Here is a 20,194-nt window from a genome sequence, read left to right on the forward strand (position 1 = left end):
ATTTGTATGCCTACCATAGGGAGAATCCTGGAGGGGTGAGCAGAGAGCTGAAGATGAGGGAGGAAGTGTCCTTTCCTTATGGGGAGTCTATGGAGGGGACCATTGCTCAGAGCATCTCCTGCCAGCAGCAGGCATCAGAATAAAAATGGGGATGCAGCACTTTCAGGCAGAAAGAAGACTTGTGTTAGACTTTCGGGGCCTCTGTCACCACTGTGGAAGGGATCCCGCGGTCTCTGAATGGTCTTCATGGTAAGGTGAGGAGGCCGATTTCAGAGCCTCGGGGCCTGTGGAGATGTCAAGTCTAGCAGAGCGATGTTCCCTTCACCTCTTCACACCAGGCAAAACAAAGAGTGTGGCCAAGGACCAAAGGCGTCATTAGTGTCAGGAGGAGACGACTTGAGCCTGGTCAGCAAAAGTGGTCTAGAAGGTCCTGACTGAGCCAGGAGGACAAGCCATAAATTCACCCCTCTGACTCTGCTTCCAGATGAGATCGCCAAGATCTCGGTGGGTTAAGTAATGCACACACACATGCTTCACGGTGAAGCCAGAACTCAGTCCTCTGTGTAGACAGCTATGGAAACTTGGTGAGATCTTCCGGGAGAGCTATGGTCAGTCCGTGCTTTCTGAAAGCTGAGAAATGGCGAGGGCTACAGATCCCTACAGGTCCGAGGCAGAGAGCTAGAACACACCATGCACAGAAGAAATCCATGTGTTTCAGCAAGACGCATTTATCAAATAAGACTACCATGTGTGGTAAGTGAGAGGGGGAGTGACTATGAAGGAGGCAGATGAGGAGAATTTGAAGTGAAGTGGGAGTGGGAGCAGGAGCGGGGACAGTGTGGAGGCAAATAGCCTTGACTTTAGAGACAAACTTTGAAAATGAAGGTCGCTTACTGGTTGTGTGACCTGTGGGTCACTAAGCCTCAGTTTCCTTATATATAAATAGGTACACTTGTAGGAGCTCATAAGGCTGCTTTAAAAAATATGTATATATTTTTAATTTATTTAATTGGGTGAAAGGGAGAGGCAGACTCCAGCACCACAGGAGCCTAACTCAGGCTCTATCCCAGGACCCTTGAGCCAAAGGCAGATGCTTAACCGGTTGAGTCACCCAGGCACCCCTAAGGCTGCTTTGAAGATTCAATGAAATAAATGAGCATTGAAGATCACATATGAACTTAAATCAGCATGAGTCCTCACACAGCGTGATCAGCTGTGAGCATTCTGTTACTGTCCTGACCATCGTTTTTCAGCGCAGACTTGGAAGGTCCCTGGAGGGGCCATCAGCCTTTCCTTGATCCATGAGGAGTAGAGGCTCAAAGGGAGTTGAAGTTTTCCTCGAGGCTTCTTCAAGAAAGAAGCATCCCACAGACTTTATGCCTGACTCGGTTCTTAGGCATTCAGTAAGGAGAACTTGCTTTCCATTGCCCATGTCCGCCAGTGGGCAGGTCCAGGGATTCCCAGTGGACAGACCAATCGTGGCTCCACCGGAAATGGGTGGGATGGGCCGGTCCAGCTCTTCCACATATGCAAATTAACCTCCTGGCCCAGCATCATGCCCCCAGATATGAGGACCTTCAATTTTCCTCTACACAATATCTTGCTTTCTTTGAAATAATTTTGACGTAATTTTCCTCCTTACTTCTAATCCTTTTGAACAAGCTTCTAATGTAGGATTCAAAGAATTAGCAACAAGGGATAATTTATTATGTCATGTTTTGATACATTAATAATATAATTTTATACCATCCTAAATTGAAAGCAAACTGAATTCAGTCTCTTAATTACAGTCATTCTCACTCTCAGATGTCCATGTTTTATCCTAATTATCAATTATTCTAATGTGAATAAACACGTAATTCCATGGGCGTTCCTGTTCTTTCATGCCTCAGATTAAATGCCTTTCTTCTTGAATGGCCCCAAAAGGTGAACTTCCTATCTGAGGAATTCACTCTCAGCAAAGACATCATTTCTAAGACCTTTTTATTTTCGTGGTAGCTTGCTGAAACCTTGGCTCTTAACCTTCGTGCCCTAAGTACAATGAGGATCACCTGTAACTGTAAAGTGAATTGAGATATGCGATTAAGGGGTGCCTAAGTGCCTTGGGAAGGTCCCTATAAAACTGAATTCAGAGCAGAGTGTATAAGGGGCTGGTAAATCACTTAGACGATATAGATCTGAGGGGAGACGTCCCGGCCCTGTCTTCTTGAATTAATTAATTACACTCTTGTGCCATTTCCTGGTACCTGAGGTCTTTAAGGACTTGGAGTTAAAATCTACTAATACCACAGAGGATTCTTTTCTTTCCTCTGCCCTGATACTTTCTGAATTGACAATCATGAATACTAATAGCTTCTATTAATTGAATGTCTACTATTTGCAGAAAATCTGCATACCTTCTCCCCAATTCTCATCGAAATTCTTGAAAGTGGGCCTTATTAGTCCCATCTGTAGAAGGAGAAACCCAAAGCCGTAAAAATGAATATGCATTTCCCATGGCTTTGTATCTAATAAGCCACAGAGTTGGAATTCAAGTCTAGAAACCCAGCCTTACCCTTCCTTCTCAGTCCGGCCCAAATCTCCACAAAGCTGCATCCCCAGGAGAAAGCCGAGTTTCATGAGCTCTTGGAAAGGACCCTCTGGTTTCCCGTTTGCTCTTGAGAGAGCTGCAGTGGAGTGTGGAACAGAGAGATGGAGGCTCAGAGAATTTCAGAAAAAGCTCCTGTTCCAGAAGAAGGTGGCCCATCTCTGTTCAAACTGCCAGAACTCAGCTGGGATCTTCCTCAGGCAGCTAAGCCAAGAGGGGGCCCCTCACCACCGCAGGTTTCCAAATGCAGAGGGCATCTTGGCCTTGAGAAAAGAAAGGTGAAAGAATTTTTAGAGCACAGTCTGCGAACTTCCTGTAAAAGGTTAGGTAGTAAATATTCAAAGCTTCGTGGGCCATATGGTCTCTTGTCACAACGTATAAGTCTGCCATCTTAGAGAAAGCAGACGTGGACTATGTGTAATGAACTGTGTGTGCCTGTGTTACAATAAAACTTTATCTGTAGTGTTTAATCTCTGAATTTCAAATGATTTTCATGTGTCACAGCTTATTATTCTTGTGGTCCCCCTGCCCCCAACCATTTTAAATTGCACAAGGATTCCTAGTTTATGGCCATAGCAGGTGAGGGGGCGGATATGGCCTGCAAGCTATTTTCGCTGACCCTGATTTACAGATTCACGGCATTTTTAACTTACAATTTATAATAACAGCTAATATTTTTGAGTAGATATTATATACCAGAGACTGTGCTGTGAACTTTATTTTTCTAAGTTAGACTCTTTAATGCTTTTTCAATTATAAAGTAATTCTTACATATAACAGTGTGTGATATATATATATGTACATTAATATAATATTAATAATATAAAAAGGAACAAATGTATACCCAACATTCCCTTAAAAATTGTCAATTGCTGATACCTTTGAAGCCACTGGTCTTCTCCCCATACTATATCCTCTTTATCCTAACAAGAAGTAAATTTTGTGTCACTGAGTATGTTTTCCCTTTTGTGGTATAATATAACCCAAGTACAGAAAAATAAAGCATCTGTACATTTTAACATATTGAAGTAATTCCTATCTTTATTTCTTGAGCAAAGAAGTAAATAAAAATTTTCTATTATACTTTTCTATGAACACAATCCAATTTCTCTGTTTTCTTGGATTTACTGGTAATTCATTTTTTGCCTCTTTTTGAAAAGGCTTTATTTATTTATTTGGCAGAGGTCACAAGTAGGCAAAGCAGCAAGCAGCAGGCAGAGAGAGAGAGGGGGAAGCAGGCTCCCAGCTGAGCAGAGAGCCCAATGTGGGGCTTGATCCCAGGACCCTGGGATCATGACCTGAGCTGAAGGCAGAGGTTTTAACCCACTGAGCCACCCAGGTGCCCCTATTTTTGCATCTTTTTAAAAAAATATCATTTCACCTTGTTGGAGGAGGTCATCAGAAGGATGTTGCCATTAGTTGACCCATATGCTGGGGCTGGATGATTGGAGGTTCCTCACTGCCCAACACCTCAGAATGTATGCTCTGACCACTGTTGGCCCAGCCAGAGCTAACTTTCAAGGGTGCAGCCTTGAAACAGCAAGGTGTTGAGAACCTTGACCAAATACATGACTGAATGGGGTGAAAGCCTCTATATAAGTGTCAGAGATTCGTCAGGTGCATGCAGATATCAGCCTCTCATGTTGTAGCCCAAGTCAAACCTGAAATGTCAGTTCCCTTGCTTAGAACACCTTTCACCTACCAATCTGGAGTGATATGCCTCATTCTTGCGTCTCTCCTTGCCCTGTGTGTATGGGATCCAGTTTCAGATTTCCCCTGGGAAGCTCCCTCGTCTGTGAACCTACAATGGATGAGTCCACCAAAAGCTCAAAGAAATGAGTGTTGGGAAAGAGGCATCCACAGGGGAAATCCTGGGTTGACCAGTGAAAACCAATCTGCCCCCACAGAGGGACGAGCGTACCCTGTGCTCATCAAGGCAGCACCTTTCATAAAGGAACAGCATTTCATGCCAAGAACCTCCCTCCCTATCCAGGGACCAGCTGAGAATATGGGCAGCAACCAGCCTCTGCCATGGCTCAAAATCACTTCGACTAAGTGTCATGTCCACTCGGAGCATACTGTGGAAGAGGAGGGTGTGTACACTTGTAAAAATCATTCACGAGGAATGGAGGGTCATTGAGAAGACGTAACTGCCTGTTATCTATGAGCTGGACTCATGCAACCAGAGTCTCCTCACCCTCTCCCTTACCCTTCAAATAAGCACTCTGTCCACTGTTCCCATAGTTGAAGCCAAGTTCAAAAGTGTTGTTGAGATCATGCAGACTAAAGACATTATTGAACCCAGTGACAGCTTCCTTGTAGACTTGCAAGATTTGGCAGGTGGTGCAGAAATCTTCTGGAATTGGCACGACCCAAGACAAGCCTCCTAAGTAAGTCCCCTTGCTTATTAAACCTGCCACCTGCCAAGCTGGTGTGACCTGCTTCTCTCTTTGGCTTTTCCTTGCCCTCTGTATAAGGGGGCGGGTTTCAGATTCCACCCAGAAGCTCGTGCGTTTGCAAACCAACACACCAGGGCAGGCATCACTTAAAAAATATACTTATCTCTCTCTAGCTAGCTATCGAGGACTTGCTTTACACACCATATAATTGGAATCATATTAGATGTATTATTTGAATCTGGCTTCTTTCGTAAAGTCCATGGTATCAGAACATGTTTCCATTTTCGACAGTCTGGTGGTATCTCATTGTGGTTTTAATGTGCATTTTTCCATTACTAATGAGAATAAGCACTTTCTCATACATGTATTAGTCACCTGGATATTCGCATTTGTGAAGCACCTATCCACATCTTTTGTTTATTTCACTTGGTGAAACTTTGTATTTTTTTCTTTATTCTGTATATACGACATTCATCAGTTGCATAAGTGACAAAGGTATTCTGCTGTTTTGTGCTTTATGTACTTTATGTTTTTTTGTGTTTTGTACTTTATGCTGTCCTTGGATGAACAGAAATCTTTGACATAATGTGATTTGTCTTCGGTGCTATTTTTTTAATTAATTTGACACAGAGAGAGATCATAAGTAGGCAGAAAGGCAAGCAGAGAGAGAGATGGGGAAGCAGGCTCCTTACCAAGCAGAGAGCCGCACGTGGGGCAGATGTGGACCCAGACCCTGGAATCATGACCTGAGCCAAAGGCAGAGGCTTTAACCCACTGAACCACCCAGGCACCCCTGCTATTTCTTTTTTAATAAATAAATTTCTTTCCGTCTTGAAATAATCAAGGTATGTAATATCACTATTTAAGATAATTATGTTTTCTTATTTTTGAATTTTTAAATCCACCAGGAACTGATTTTTTTTTTTTTTTATATGGTTGTTACATATGAGTCAGGGCTTCAGTTTCTTTCTCCCTCCTTCTCCTTTCTGTTTTTAGTAGGGATGCCCAGTTGTTTCAGAAATATGGATTACAAGTGTATCATTTCTAATGGTCTGAAATGACAACTCTGTCAGAAAGCAGCTCTTTTTCTATACCTGGATCCTTTTCTGGTCTTTCTGTTCTGCTCCTTCCATTTGTCCACTTTTCCTCCAATACTGTGCTATCTCAATTATACAGCTTTATAATAAACCTGGATATTCAGTAGGGTTATGTGTTCTATATTGGGGAAAGGGGAGGAAAGGGATTTGATGACAGAAGGCTGAAAAACCTAGTCCCTTTCAAATATTGATCTATAAGCAAGGTATATTTCTTCATTCATTTAGGTTTACTTTCTCATTTCTTAGAAAGTTCTTGAATTGTGTCCCTGGAATTTTCTCCACATGGATTTATGCCTACATACTTCATTCACTTTTATTTTATTTATTTTTTTTTTTTTGCTATTCTTTTAAGATACTTTTCAGCTCATCTTCAAACTCCTCTTATCTAGTCTTCATACTAATTTTGAATTTAGCAGTTTTATTGCTTTCTAATTATAATAATTTTCTGTAGATACGTAGGCATTTTGTAGGTGCATATTTATTTTATTTGCAAATAATGAGAAATCTGTTCTTCCTGATCCATCCCTAGATCAATTTTTTTGGTGAAACATTGTCATTGGTAACATGTCCAGTAAAATGTTAACTATAACTAATATTTGTGATCATTAACTTTTTCTGCTATTACAGGTAAAGCTTTTTGTAGTAGGCAGACTTCTAACACAGCCAGAATGATTCTCATCTCCTTGAATTCACAGCTTTGTGTGATCCATCGTCCCCAAGTGCGTGCTGGACAAGTGACTTGCTTCTAACCAATAGAATATGCCAAATTAGATAGAATGGCACGCCCATAATAAAGTCTTACTAAGAGGCATCTTATATTACGTTTTTGGATTACATCTTTTCATATGCTTATTTTCTATCTAGATTTCTTCTTTGGTGTGGTATTTGTTAAGGTTCTTTGTCCACTTCTTAGTTGGTGTTTTGTTTTCTTACTGTTGAATTTTGAGAGTATAGAGAGATAGACATGTAGATATGTGGACTGATAGCAGTCCTTTATCAGATGTGTCTTTTGCAAATATTTTCTTTCATCTGTGGCTTGTTTTCTCACTTTCTTGATCTTATCTTTTACTGAGGTTTCTTTTTCTTTCTTTCTCTTTCTTTCTTTCTTTCTCTCTCTCTCTTTCTTTCTTTCTTTCTTTCTTTTTTTTTTCTTTAATTTTAGTGAAGTCCATCTTACGAATTGCTTCTTTCTTCGATCAGGTCTTTGGTGTTAATGTTTAAAAAGTCATTGACATACTGACATCGTCTAGGTTTTTAATCTTTGTTGTCTTCTAAAGGAGTTCATAGTTCTGTTTTTCACGTATAAATGTCTGATCCATTTTGATGTAATTTTTGTGAAGAGGATCAGATCTGAGTCTAGAGTCATTTTCTTGTTTGTTGGCAAGGGGATAACCAGCTGTTCACATTACTTTTTGAAGAGACTATCTTTGCTTCATTTTGTTTCCTTAGCTCCTTTATCAAAGATCAGTTGACTCTATTTATGTGGGTCTATTTCTGGCTTTTCTATTCTATTTCGTACAAGTACTGACAGCCATATATTTCCCTAGGATCACCGCTTTGGCAGCATTCCTTACATTTTTGTATGATGTGATTTTTTCCCTATCATCTCAGAATATTTTTAAATTTTATTTGTGAAGTCTACAAGTACACTATTTAACTTCTCTCTGTATATTTTTTCCCAAATACCCTTTAACTATTGATTTCTAATGTAATCCATTTAACTTCATAATGATTAGAGAACACAATTCTATTATTTTAATCCTTTTAAAAATTTATCCACACTTTTCCTTTGGGTCTAACACATAGTGTATCCTGGAGGATGAATGTACTGTGTGAGCTTGAGAAGAGTGTGTGTTCCATCGCTGTTAGGTGGAGAGTTCTTTTCTTTCTTTTTTTTTTTTTATTTTTTATTTTTTTAGCTAAGATTTTTATTTATTTGTTCGAGAGAGAGATTGAACACAAGCAGTAGGGGAAGGGGCAGACTGACAGCAAACTCCCCACTGAATGGGGATCCCAATGCTGGGGCTGCATCCTAGCACCCTGAGGTCATGACCTGAGCTGAAGTCAGCCACTTAACCCACTGAGCCCCCCAGATGCCCCCCAGTGAGGTGTCCTTTAGATGTCTGTTCAGCCTCTTTCCTTTATAGTGGTGTTTGCATTTCCTTCTTTGCCTTCTGCCCACTTGCTCTGATATCAAAACTGGGGTCATGAAGTCTCTTAATATTATTGCTGTATTGTCTACTTTGTTTTTTTTTTTTTAAGATTTTATTTATTTATTTGACAGAGAGACAGATCGCACGTAGGCAGAGAGGCAGGCAGAGAGAGAGAGAGGGAAGCAGGTTCCCTGCTGAGCAGAGAGCCTGATACAGGACTCAATCCCAGGACCCTGGGATCATGACCTGAGCCGAAGGCAGAGGCTTTAGCCCACTGAGCCACCCAGGCGCCCCCTGTATTGTCTACTTTACTCTTCAATTCTGTCAGTGTTTGCTCATTTATTTTCAGGCTTTAAGTGCATATATTTTTAATTATTAATATTAATTATTAACTATTAATATTATTAAATCATGGGATTTCCATTATATATCTAAAGTTTCCTTATTTTTCTTTCAGTTATCTTTACACCCATCGTGGGGTGAACTCACAGCAAGATAAAAAATCTCCTGCTCTTGGGACTGAGCCAACCAGGTGCCCCTAAGTTGTTTTGTTTTATAGTTTATTTTGTATGATGTTAGTATAGTAACTCTGCCTACTCTTTATCATGCAAGCAGGTTGTTGCATGATATATCTTTCCCCATCTTTTCATTTTCAATCTGTTTGCATCTTTGAGTCTAAGGTGTGCCTCATGAATATAGTTGGCTCTTTTTTCTTAAATCTGACATGACAATCTAAAAATTTTAATTGGAATCCTTCAAAATTTATTCACACTTATTATTGCTGCTGATGTATTTGGATTCATGTCAACCATTTTATTTTTTTGTTTTCTATGGTTTATTTCTTTTTTGTTGTTGTTTAATTGTTCTTGTATTGCCTTATTTTGTATTAATTGGGTGTGACAATTTAATTCTTTAAATGATCTTAAAATTATTTCAGAGTTATTTTCTTAGCAATTTCTCTGAGGTTTACAAAATATATTTTAATTGATCACATTATATTTCAGATTCAAACTTAATTCAGGTAACATGCTGAAACTCTACTTCTGTGTGATGCCATTTTTTCCTCAAATTTTTTACGCTATTTCTGTTACACATATCAAGTCTATGTAGGTTGCAAGCACAATAACATTTTTTATAATTACTGCTTAATGTAATCTAATGTCTTTTTAAAAGGATGAGCAAAGAAAAGAGATCAAGTATAAATTCATATAATTTGTTACATTAACTGTTTTCCCTTGTGATTCTCTTCATTTCTTCCAGCAGATATCCTTACTCCAATACAACCTTGTTCCCATTGCCTCTTTCGTGCTGTTATTGTCAAAATTGTTATGTTTTAATATATTGTAGACCCAACAGAACAAAACAATATACTGTTTTTTAAAATCAGCTGGAAGGGATGGTGCTTGGGTGGCTCAGTTAGTTTAGTGTCTGTCTTTGGCTCAGGTCATGATCCCAGAGTCCTGGGATCCAGCCCCATGTCATGGAGCCTGCTCGGCGGGAGCCTGCTTCTGCCTCTCCCACTCCCTCTGCTTGTGTTCCCTCTCTTGCTGTGTCTCTCTCTGTCAAATAAATAAATAAAATCAGCCAAAGGTATAAAGGAGAAGAAATAAGGAATTATATTGTATTTTGTAATTATTATGCAGTTGCCTTTACTGGCACTTTTTGATTTATCAGTTAGATTTTAATTACTGTCATATATCACTTCCTTTCAGTCTGAAGAACTTCCTTCATATTTTTTGAAAGAAATATCTGCTACCAATGAGTTCTTTTAGTTTCAGTGTATCTGGGAATATATTTTGCATTCATTTTTAAAAGATAGTTTTGCTGGATATAAGATTCTTAATCTGTAGGTTTTTATATTCTACACTTACTTGTTTCCAATGAGAAGTTAGCTGTTAATCTCGTTTGACTTCTCTTGTACATAACGAGTCAATTTTCTTTTATGGCTTTCGCTGTGTTCTCTTTATCTTCAGTTTTTAACACTTGACTGTAATGTGCATGTACAGTGTGAGTTTCTTTGCATTTACCCTGCTTGGAGTTCATTGAGCTTCATGGATGGGTAGGTTAATGTTTTTCATCAAATATGGAAAGTTTTGAACCACTTTTTCCTGAACTTTTTTTCTGTCTCTCCTTTACTAGTGGCATTCCTACTATGTGTAAGCTAATGCCCTGAATTTAAGAAGTCTCTTTCATTTTTTAAAATATAGGCTTTAATTATTTTAAAGCAGTTTTAAATTCACAGTAAAATTGAACAAATATTGCAGAGGGCTCCATATGCCCCCAACAGCCCATACACTATCTCTACTATTGGTATCCTACACAGAGTAGAACATTTGTTACAGTTGATAAACTAACATTGACACATCCTTACCACTCCAAATTTCAAAGGCTCGTATTAAGGTTACTATTAGTTTTGTGTGTTCTATGGGTTTTGACAAATATGTAATGACATGTATCCACTGTTATGGTATCATATGTATATCACAGTTTCACTGTTCTAAAAGCCCCCTGTGCTCTACTTATTCACCCTTTTTTTCCTCCAAACAGAGGCAGCCACTAAGCTTTTTCTTTTCTCTATAGTCTTGTTATCTTCAGAATGTAATTTTAAAGAGTTCCACAGTATGGAGCTTATCAGATTTTTCTCTTTTTTTAACCTAGTAATATCTGTTTGAGGTTCCTCTGTGTCTTCTCGTTGTCTTCACAGTTCATGTCTTCTTAGAACTGAATAATATCCCATTGTATGAATGTGTCATGATTTATCGATTTGGCAGGACATGTTTGTTCCTTCCAAGTTTTGACAATTATGAATGAAGCTATTATAACACAAATTTCTGTGTGAACGTAAGTTTTCAAATCATTTGACTGAGTAATAAAGTGTGTGATTGCGGGATTTTATAGTAAGATTAAATCTAGTTTTGTAAGAATTCCAAAACTATCTTCTAAGGTGTTTGTACCATTTTGCGATCCCACCAGTAATGAATGAAAGTTCCTGTTTCATCCCATCTTTGTCAACATTTGGTGTTGTCAGTGTTTGGGATTTTAGTCAATCTGGGTGTGTAGTGCTATCTTGCTATTTTAATTTGCAACTATCTTATGAGATAGGACGTTGAGCATCTTTTCACGTTCTTATTTGCCATCTGTATATCTTCTTTAGTGAGGTATCTCTTCAGAATTTTTGCCCATTTTTAAAATTAGTTTTGTTCATTTTCTTACTGTTGTGTTTAAGAGTTCTTTGTATATTTGGGATAACAGCCCTTATCAGATATTTCTTTTGCAAATATTTCCACCCAGTCTATAGCTTGTCTTCTCATTCTCTTGCTGTGTCTTTCACAAAGCAGAGGTTTCTAATTTTAATGAAGTTCAGCCTATCGATTATTTCTTTCATAGATCCTGCCTTTGATCCCGCTTCTAAAAGGCTACCTAGATTTTTAACCTTACTATCTTTTAGTATTTTTATAGTTTTGAATTTGACATTTAGGTCTATGGTCTGTGAGTTAAATTTTGTAAAGGATGTAAGGTCTGTGTCTAGATTCATTTTTGTGTGTGTGGATATCCAGTGGTTTCATCATCATTTGTTGTTCCACAGTCCAAAATCAGTTGACTACATTTGTGTGGGTCTATTTTTGAGTTATCTCTGCTATTTTCTTGATCTACTTCTCTTTTCTTTTGCCAATATCACACTGTCTTGATTCCAGTAGTTTTATAGCAGGTTTTGAGGTCAAATATAGTCCATCTTCCAAATGTGTTATTTTTCTTCAGTTTTGTTCTTTTTTTTTCTCTAGTGTGCTGATTATTCTGGATATCTTCATACAAACTCTAGAATTAGTTTGTCAATATCCACAAAAGAATTTTCTGGGACTTATGTTGGGATTCTATTAAATCTGTAGGTAAAGTTGGGAAGAACTGACATCTTAACAATTTTGAATATCACTATCCAAGATCATGTAATATTTCTCCAATTATTTAATTATTTGGTTTCTGTAATCAGATTTCTTCCAGTTTTTGAACTCCTTTTCCTCTCTGTTTTACATATTCTGTAATCTCTATTGGTCTCCCTTCAAGTTCATTGATTCTTTTTTCTGTCATCTCAAATCTACCTCTGCATCTTTCTTGTGGATTGTTTCATTTGGTCCTTGCCCTTTGAACTCCATAATTTCCATCTGGAATATGGACCTGCTTTCCCCAGAATGACACCCCTATTCTCTGAGTGGGCATTGAATGAGGGTTGTGGCTGACCCTGGTATTTTTAACTTGCCCCTCCTGGCTTGGAACTTCCACCCAGGGCCTTGCTGGGGTAGAAGTGATTTAGACTTCAATATTGTTGGCCTGCAACACCTACCTTAAAGTTTCCTTTCCGTGAGTTGGGAGTTGATGAGGGAAGTCCTCTCTTGCCATGACTATTCATAGTAGAGCTTTCTCAACACAAGGCTGGCAGACTAGGAGATAGGAAACATTGGAAACTACCCCCTTGATGTGAAACTATAGCCCAAGACTGGAAGCTGGTTATAGAGGGAGCCCCTATCCTTTTGGCCATGGTTGCATGGAACAGGGCATTCAGGATAGACCTTCCATATTACAGAACAAGAGATGGGGGTAAAAGAGTGGGTCAGGGCTCATATGACTAGCACCATTCTTACTGAAATTGAGTAGATTTTCTTGAATGAATATTTTTCTGTTTGCCACATGCTGCTGTTAGGATAATTCCAGAGACTTTAAAAACTGTTTTGTTTGCTTGTTTAGTAGTTCCCCTTGTTATTTTAATTAATTAATTAATTAATTATTTGCTAGGGAAAGGGACTGCCAAGCTCCTTACTCTGCCACTCTGGGACCTCTGTCTTATTACTAATAGCTTTCACTTGAACTTTATCAGACATTTTATCTGCATCTATTAGAATGATAATAATTTGATTTATTTTCTTCAACTTATCATTGGAGCTGGCAAACTATAGTCCACAGTCCAAATCTGTCCCACTGCTTGGTTTTGTAAATAACATTTTATTGGAACATAGGCACACGTATTCATTTACTTCTTGTCCGTGGCTGCTTTTATGCTGCAATAGCTACTACAGGGGTAATAGTTGAAACGGAGGCATATGGCTCACAAAATCTAAAATATTTATTATATGGACCTTCACAGAAATCAGTTTACTGGTCATTGATATATTTAAATAGTGAATTACCTTTTCTAAAGATACAGTAACCTTGTTTCTCTGGAATAAATCATATATCTATATAATATATATGCAATATGTATGTGTGATATGCATATGCAATATGTATTATGTATGCTCAGAATAAATCATATATTTGTAATATATAATGTATATTATATATAATAAATCCTGTATAATAAAATAAATCTGAATAGATAAATAATACAGAAATATATAAATAAATCTGAATAAATTCAATATATAGAAATACAAAAATATATTTAAAAATAAAGTATATATATTTTTTCTAGAATAAATCCAGAAATATATATATTTGCTATACTAATATCTAATCTAAATCCAAACTATATATATATATATATATGTATATACACACACATATATATACATATATATAATGCATATTATTAAAGAATTTGGTTTGATAAATTTATTTCATTAGAGTTTTTGCATCTCTATTTATAAGTAAGCCTGACCCCTAATTTTCCTTTTGTTAACTGCCCTCACTGTGTTTTGGTATCACAATAATGTTGGCCTCTTTTTAGAAAGCATTCTGGTGCCACTCTTCGGGCTATTGTAAATTTTATCTAAAGTTAAGGTTTTTCTTATTTCTTTTGAAGTTTTTATTGAAATTCCACTTAGTTAACATACAATATAACATTAATTTCAGTGTACAATATAGGAGTTTTTCTTCTTTAAACATTAGTTAGAATTCACAGAGGAAGCTATTATAGTCAGGAAGTTGTTTTGCAATCAAACTAATATTTGTAATAGTAACTAAATTTCTGTTATGTTCATAGAACTATTTAGATTTTCTATATTTTTTTCTTAAGGCATTTTAGATAAATTATCTTTCTCTAGGAACATTTAGTTTTTTCTCAATTCTTAAATATATTGACATATTTTTAAAAATAATATCTTGCTAATACTCTGTAATAGGGATGGAAACTTAAATAGGATTCCCTTTTAATTCCCTTTTATTGTTTGTGCTTGTTCTACTTTTTGCTGAAAAAAATCTTGCCAGAAGTTTGTAGAATTTATTACCTTTTTTTTCAGATAAACAACTTTTGACCTTGATTTTTCTGTTTTCCATTTATATTATATCTTATTAACTTCTGCCCTTATCTTTATTATTTTCTTCCTGAGTGATTTCTTGAGGAGTTATTTGCTTTTATTTTTCTAACATCTTGATGTGAATCAATCAATCACAAGATGGTGATCAGGGGGCACCTGGGTGTCTCAGTGGGTTAAAACTTCTGCCTTAGGCTCAGGTCATGATACTAGAGAACTGGGATTGAGCCCCACATCCGGCTCTCTGCTCAGCGGGGAGCCTGATTCCTCCTCTCTCTCTGCCTGACTCTCTGCCTACTTGTGAACTCTGTCAAATGAATAAATAAAATCTTTAAAAATAAAAGAAAGATGGTGATCAGTGTTAGGCAGTAACCAGCATGGACAAGTAATTTTCTTTGTCACTGCCTAACACTGACTGCCATCTTGTAATAAACAGTGTTAGACAGTGACAAAGAAAAGTACTTCCCCTTGTGCCTAACTCTCCTAACCACTTAGCAAATAACACAAATTTTGTGTACTTTTATGTCTATTTTATAGTTTATGTTAACCTTTATTACTTCTATTTTTATTTTTTTTAAAGATTTTATATATTTATTTGAGAGAGAGAGAAAGAGCAAAAGACAAGATGAGCTGGGTGAGAGGAAGTTGGAGAGGGAGAAGCAGACTCCCTGCTGAGCAGGGAGCCAGATGTGGGGCTTGATCCCAGGATCCTGGGATCATGACCTGAGCTGAAGGCAGACACTTAACCAGCTGAGCCATTCAGGTGCCCAACTTTTATTACTTTTAATTTCTAATTTTATAATTTTATATATAGGAATAGTAAGTGTGCAACTCAGTGCATATTCACAGCATAACCACAGCTAACCATGCAGTACGCATCTAAGTAAATATATTACCAATATCCTTATTGCCTTTTTATTCCCCTTCCACACTCCCCCCATTTAATACAAACAACAAAATCTACTCTCTTCACTTCTAACAAGGTTAGCTTTTAACTTTTTTAATAGTTTCCAAATTGCTATTTATATTCTCCATATTTTTGTACCTATTTAACAATTTCTTTATTTTCTCATGTAGATTATTTATAGTTAAAATTCTTTTCTGCCAACTTCAAAATCTGGTTAACTTGTAAACTTGCTTCTGTTTTATTGTTTTGTTTTGTTTTTGTTTTGTTTTTCCTCATATGGATCAGTTATTTGGTCCTATCTACTCACATACTTAGCAATTTCATTTTAAATGTTGGTTATAGTGTAGAAAAAATTGTAGAGGCTCCACAAGATATTATTTTCATGAAGATCTAATCTACTCTCTATATAGAGGGGGAGATTGAGTGTCTTAATCAGCGGGACAAGGTTGACTTACAGCTTTGGTAGTACTCAGCCTACCTCTTATTTGGCTCTGTTTCTAAGCTTTCTAGAGCTTTTTTTTTTTTTTTTTAAAGATTTTATTTATTTATTTGACAGAGAGAGATCACAAGTAGGCAGAGAGGCAGGCAGAGAGAGAGGAGGAAGCAGGCTCCCTGCTGAGCAGAGAGCCTGATGCGGGACTCAATCCCAAGACCCTGAGATCATGACCTGAGCCGAAGGCAGCGGCTTAACCCACTGAGCCACCCAGGCGCCCCCTTTCTAGAGCTTTTTAAATGCAAACTCAGTGAGTCTTTGCTCCCCTCCCTCTAGATAAGGGCATATTCCTAGCTTTGATAACAATAAGTCTGTTATAAAGAAAGACTTCTTACCTTTGTCTTTTTCTCCTTGATGCTATGGGATTAGGTTCAAGTCTTAGTATCTGAAACATTCCCTCACCACGGGTCAGATGAATTTACTCCTCCTCTTACTACTTTTGCTGAAAGCCAAAGTGGTATTTCAAATACAACTTAAACTAGTGCAGTTATCACTTCATTGGCAAAAGGAAGATTGCCAAATAGGAATGCTTTTAGGTATCAACAACCACGGTTCCAGGTTTTGGTGGCTATCTTACTGATGTCCTAGTAGCCAACAGGCAGTCAAGAATTTATTCCTCCAAGGATGAAATCACATGTGTATTTACACTTTCTGACTCCAGCAATACTAATATTGTCCTCTGAGTTAGCATTAAGGTTTCAGGAAAAAAAAAGGAAGGCTGAAACTCAAAATGGTCCTTAACCACAGTGGTCACATCAAACATAACAAGCATAGGAAACCTCCACCCAATGCTGCTACAATTGCTGGGGAGAGGCAGTGACTCCATCAGCTCTTGGCTAAGCCTCAGGTAGCCCATCAACCCCAGGACTGCATGTTGCCATGGTTACATTGACTAGTCTAATCTCCCACAGGGGAGTGAGATTAAAATATCCAAGGAATAGAAGAATGGGGTGGGGGGATCATCTCTGTTTTTCACTTTACTGGAATGTTCCCCAATATCTTATAGAACTGAAGACTGGATACATTTTCTTTGTTATAAAAGCTGAGTGGGTATGCCCTTTTAGAAGTTTAAGTGGCAGGATGGCAAAATTGTACATTTGTGTATTTGTTTGTGTGTATGTGTGCGTGTGGGGGGTGGTGTTAAGCCTTTGGAACAGGTTCTACAAATAATGTTTTAAATGCCAAGACCAGGAAAAATGCTTCACCCTCAACCATTCAGGCCCAGGGGAAAATGATTGTGATTATTATTCATTAAAAAAAAATGGGTTTGTGAAAGAACTCACAGTAACAGAGAAGCCCAACACTCTTAAAAACGTCAAGTTCTCTTGACAACCTCCTCACCAGGTGCGTGTGTGCAAGTGTGGGGGTGTACACACACATGTACACAGACGTGCACAATCATCCAGGCACACTCCCCTAATCTCTGATACTTTCCATCTGTCAGGGAGAATGAATTTTTCCCATCATTTTTAAAGCCACTCTGTTTTTGCGAAGCTTTGAGCTTGTACCCACTGAAAGTTTGGCAGGAAGCATACGTTTCTTACTCAAGTTCCTGAACACGACAGCTGTGCTTCTCTCACACAACTCGGGGAAATGTTCCCAGTCTTAATCAACTGGCACAAGGCAGCAGAGGGGCTAAATACAGCTTGTGTCACAGAGCATCCCTAAATGTGTCAATTTCTCTCTTCTTCTAGATCATCTACCCTGTATCTTTTCTTTCTTTTCTTTTTTTTAATCAGCCTCTTTTTTTTTTTTTTTTTTTTTTTTTCAGTCTGTGCCACTTTTCTATTTGGGACCGTGCCTATTCTTACAAAAGGTACTTCAGTGTCTTGCCTTCTTCTTCTTCTTCTTTTAAATAAAGATTTTATTTATTTATTTATTTGACAGAGAGAGAGATCACAAGTAGGCAGAGAGGCAGGCAGGGAGGAGGGGAGCAGGTCCCCCACTGCACAGAGAGACGGATGTGGGGCTCCATCCCAGGACCCTGGGATCATGACCTGAGCTGAAGGCAGAGACTTAACCCACTGAGCCACCCAGGCTCTCCAGTGCCTTGTCTTCTTGATTATGTAGCTATTCATAGCCATTCATGGAGACTTAAGGAGAGTTAGTGTCTGCTTTTCCTCTCATGTAATGTATATTAAAACCAAGAGGTTTTAAAAAAAAAAAAAATATATATATATATATAGCTTTCATTCTGGAGTACCTCACAAATTCTGTGCAGTGTTGGCACAAAAGTTACCCTATGAATAAAAATAAAAATAATTGCAATTAGGGGGCCCCTGGGGGGCTCTGTTGGCTAAGTGTCTGATTCTAAACTTTGTCACAGGTCATGATCTCAGGGTAGTGAGATTAAGCCCCAGATCGGGATCCTCACAGGGTATGGAGCATTATTGGGATTCTCTCTCTTCCTCTTTCCCTCTTTCTCTCTCTCCCTCTCTAAAAACAAAAAAGTAAGTAAGTAAATTAATAAAATTATCGTAGTTGAATTTTAGTGATTGCTTACTGAATGCCAGACAGTATGCTAGGCTCCCAACATCCCTTATGATCACAGAAGTCATTGCATATTTTATCGGCACCATTAAATGAAATTATTAAGTGGAGTTATTAAATGGGTATCATCATCTGCAGATGAGAAAGCTGAAGCTTACTGAGGTTAGGAGACTTGCTTTGTTCACACGTTTTATAAATGTATAGTTGACAATGATAGGTTAGTTTCAGCTCTGGTATGAGGACTTACATCTGTCTAGAGATAATTTCCTAGCCTACTAGGGCTATGTTTGGAACTGGAGGAGGACAAACTAGCAGTGACAATATTTAGCTTTTTCTCAAACCACAAAACTTACCCACTCTTCTTCCCTTAGATGGAACAGGACTTGCAAGCAGACACTTGGGTCTGAATCCTGCTATAAATGGGTGGATACTTCTGTACTCTTTGAAAAACATTTATACTCCTTGAATATTTGTTTTCCGGGGTTATTTTTGTATATAAAATGATGATTAAAATATGTGCTTTACATGGTTTCTTTGGAACTTAAATGAGATAATGTATGTGGATATGCTACTTTCATTTTTTATAATACAACACACATATATGCATATTCAACATGCATAGATATATATGCAGACATAAATATACATATATACGTAATATATACATACACACACACATATATATATATAGTATAAATATATATATATATATTTGAGGAGAGACTGGCTCTGTTTGCAGCTCCACAGTATCTTCATAGCAGACATGCCCAAGAGAATTGAGAAGCCCCACTGTACTTGCCCATAATTTCAGGGGGTAACAAGTCATCTTCAGGTGAGGAATGTAGGTGGCTTAGAAAAATCACAGTGGATTCCATTATAATCATCAGCATTGTTGTTTACTTTGTCATCAAATAATTACTCTTGAGGTCAGGGGTTTCTTGAAAAACTTCTGAATATGAAGAAATAGAAGGAAAGCTCCTGTAAACAGCAAAGTTTGGTTTGGGAATATTGTGTTTTCTTTTGTGACCTAAGTCCTTTCCTCTATTTTAAGGTGATTTGGTTACTATTAGGTATTCATCCTATAAAGCATTTTTTGTTCTTATTAGAAACATTTGGTTTTGGTTATTAAGTGTCCTTTTGTTCATTTTTCTTTCTTTCTTTTTTTTTTCCTTGTTATTTTTGTCTGGACTTAATGCCTTAGATCATTAGCTGGGATCCAGCACAGGATTCTGGATTATAAAACAGGCACCTGACGTTCAAGGTGCTCTTCTTACTAATTCTTTCGGATATTATCCGAAACTGTTATATTTCTTTATCAAATGAACACAACCAATCCCATGATAACTTACTGTTTTTTTTTTTAATTGGAATATTTTCCCACCATATTCTCCTGCTTGAATAGGTATAATCTGTATGATTTAAATATGTATATAACCTATGGATGATTAATTTACCAATTGAAGGCCCCAAACTATAGCATTAGTGAAATGATATCCAGAAAACCCTTGGTGCATCAATATCTAGGTGATAATGTCATAAGATGATAAAAGATGCCAAACTCTGGGGCACCTGGGTGTCACAATGGGTTAAGCGTCCAACTCCTGGTTTCAACTCAGGTTGTGATCTCAGGGGTGTGAGATTGAGTCCCTGGTTGGGGTTTGCACTCAGAGCTTATTCTGCTTAAGACTCTCTCTCCCGCTCCTTCTGTCCCTCCCCACCCTCTAAATTAAGGAATCTTTAAAAAAAATGATAAAATATGTGATGATATACTGACATATTTTAGGGCAAACATCTCTGAGTTCAAAACGAGGCTTCTCATCTTT

The sequence above is a fragment of the Mustela lutreola genome, chromosome 1, assembly GCF_030435805.1.
Source record: "Mustela lutreola isolate mMusLut2 chromosome 1, mMusLut2.pri, whole genome shotgun sequence".
Classification (NCBI taxonomy): Eukaryota; Metazoa; Chordata; class Mammalia; order Carnivora; family Mustelidae; genus Mustela; species Mustela lutreola.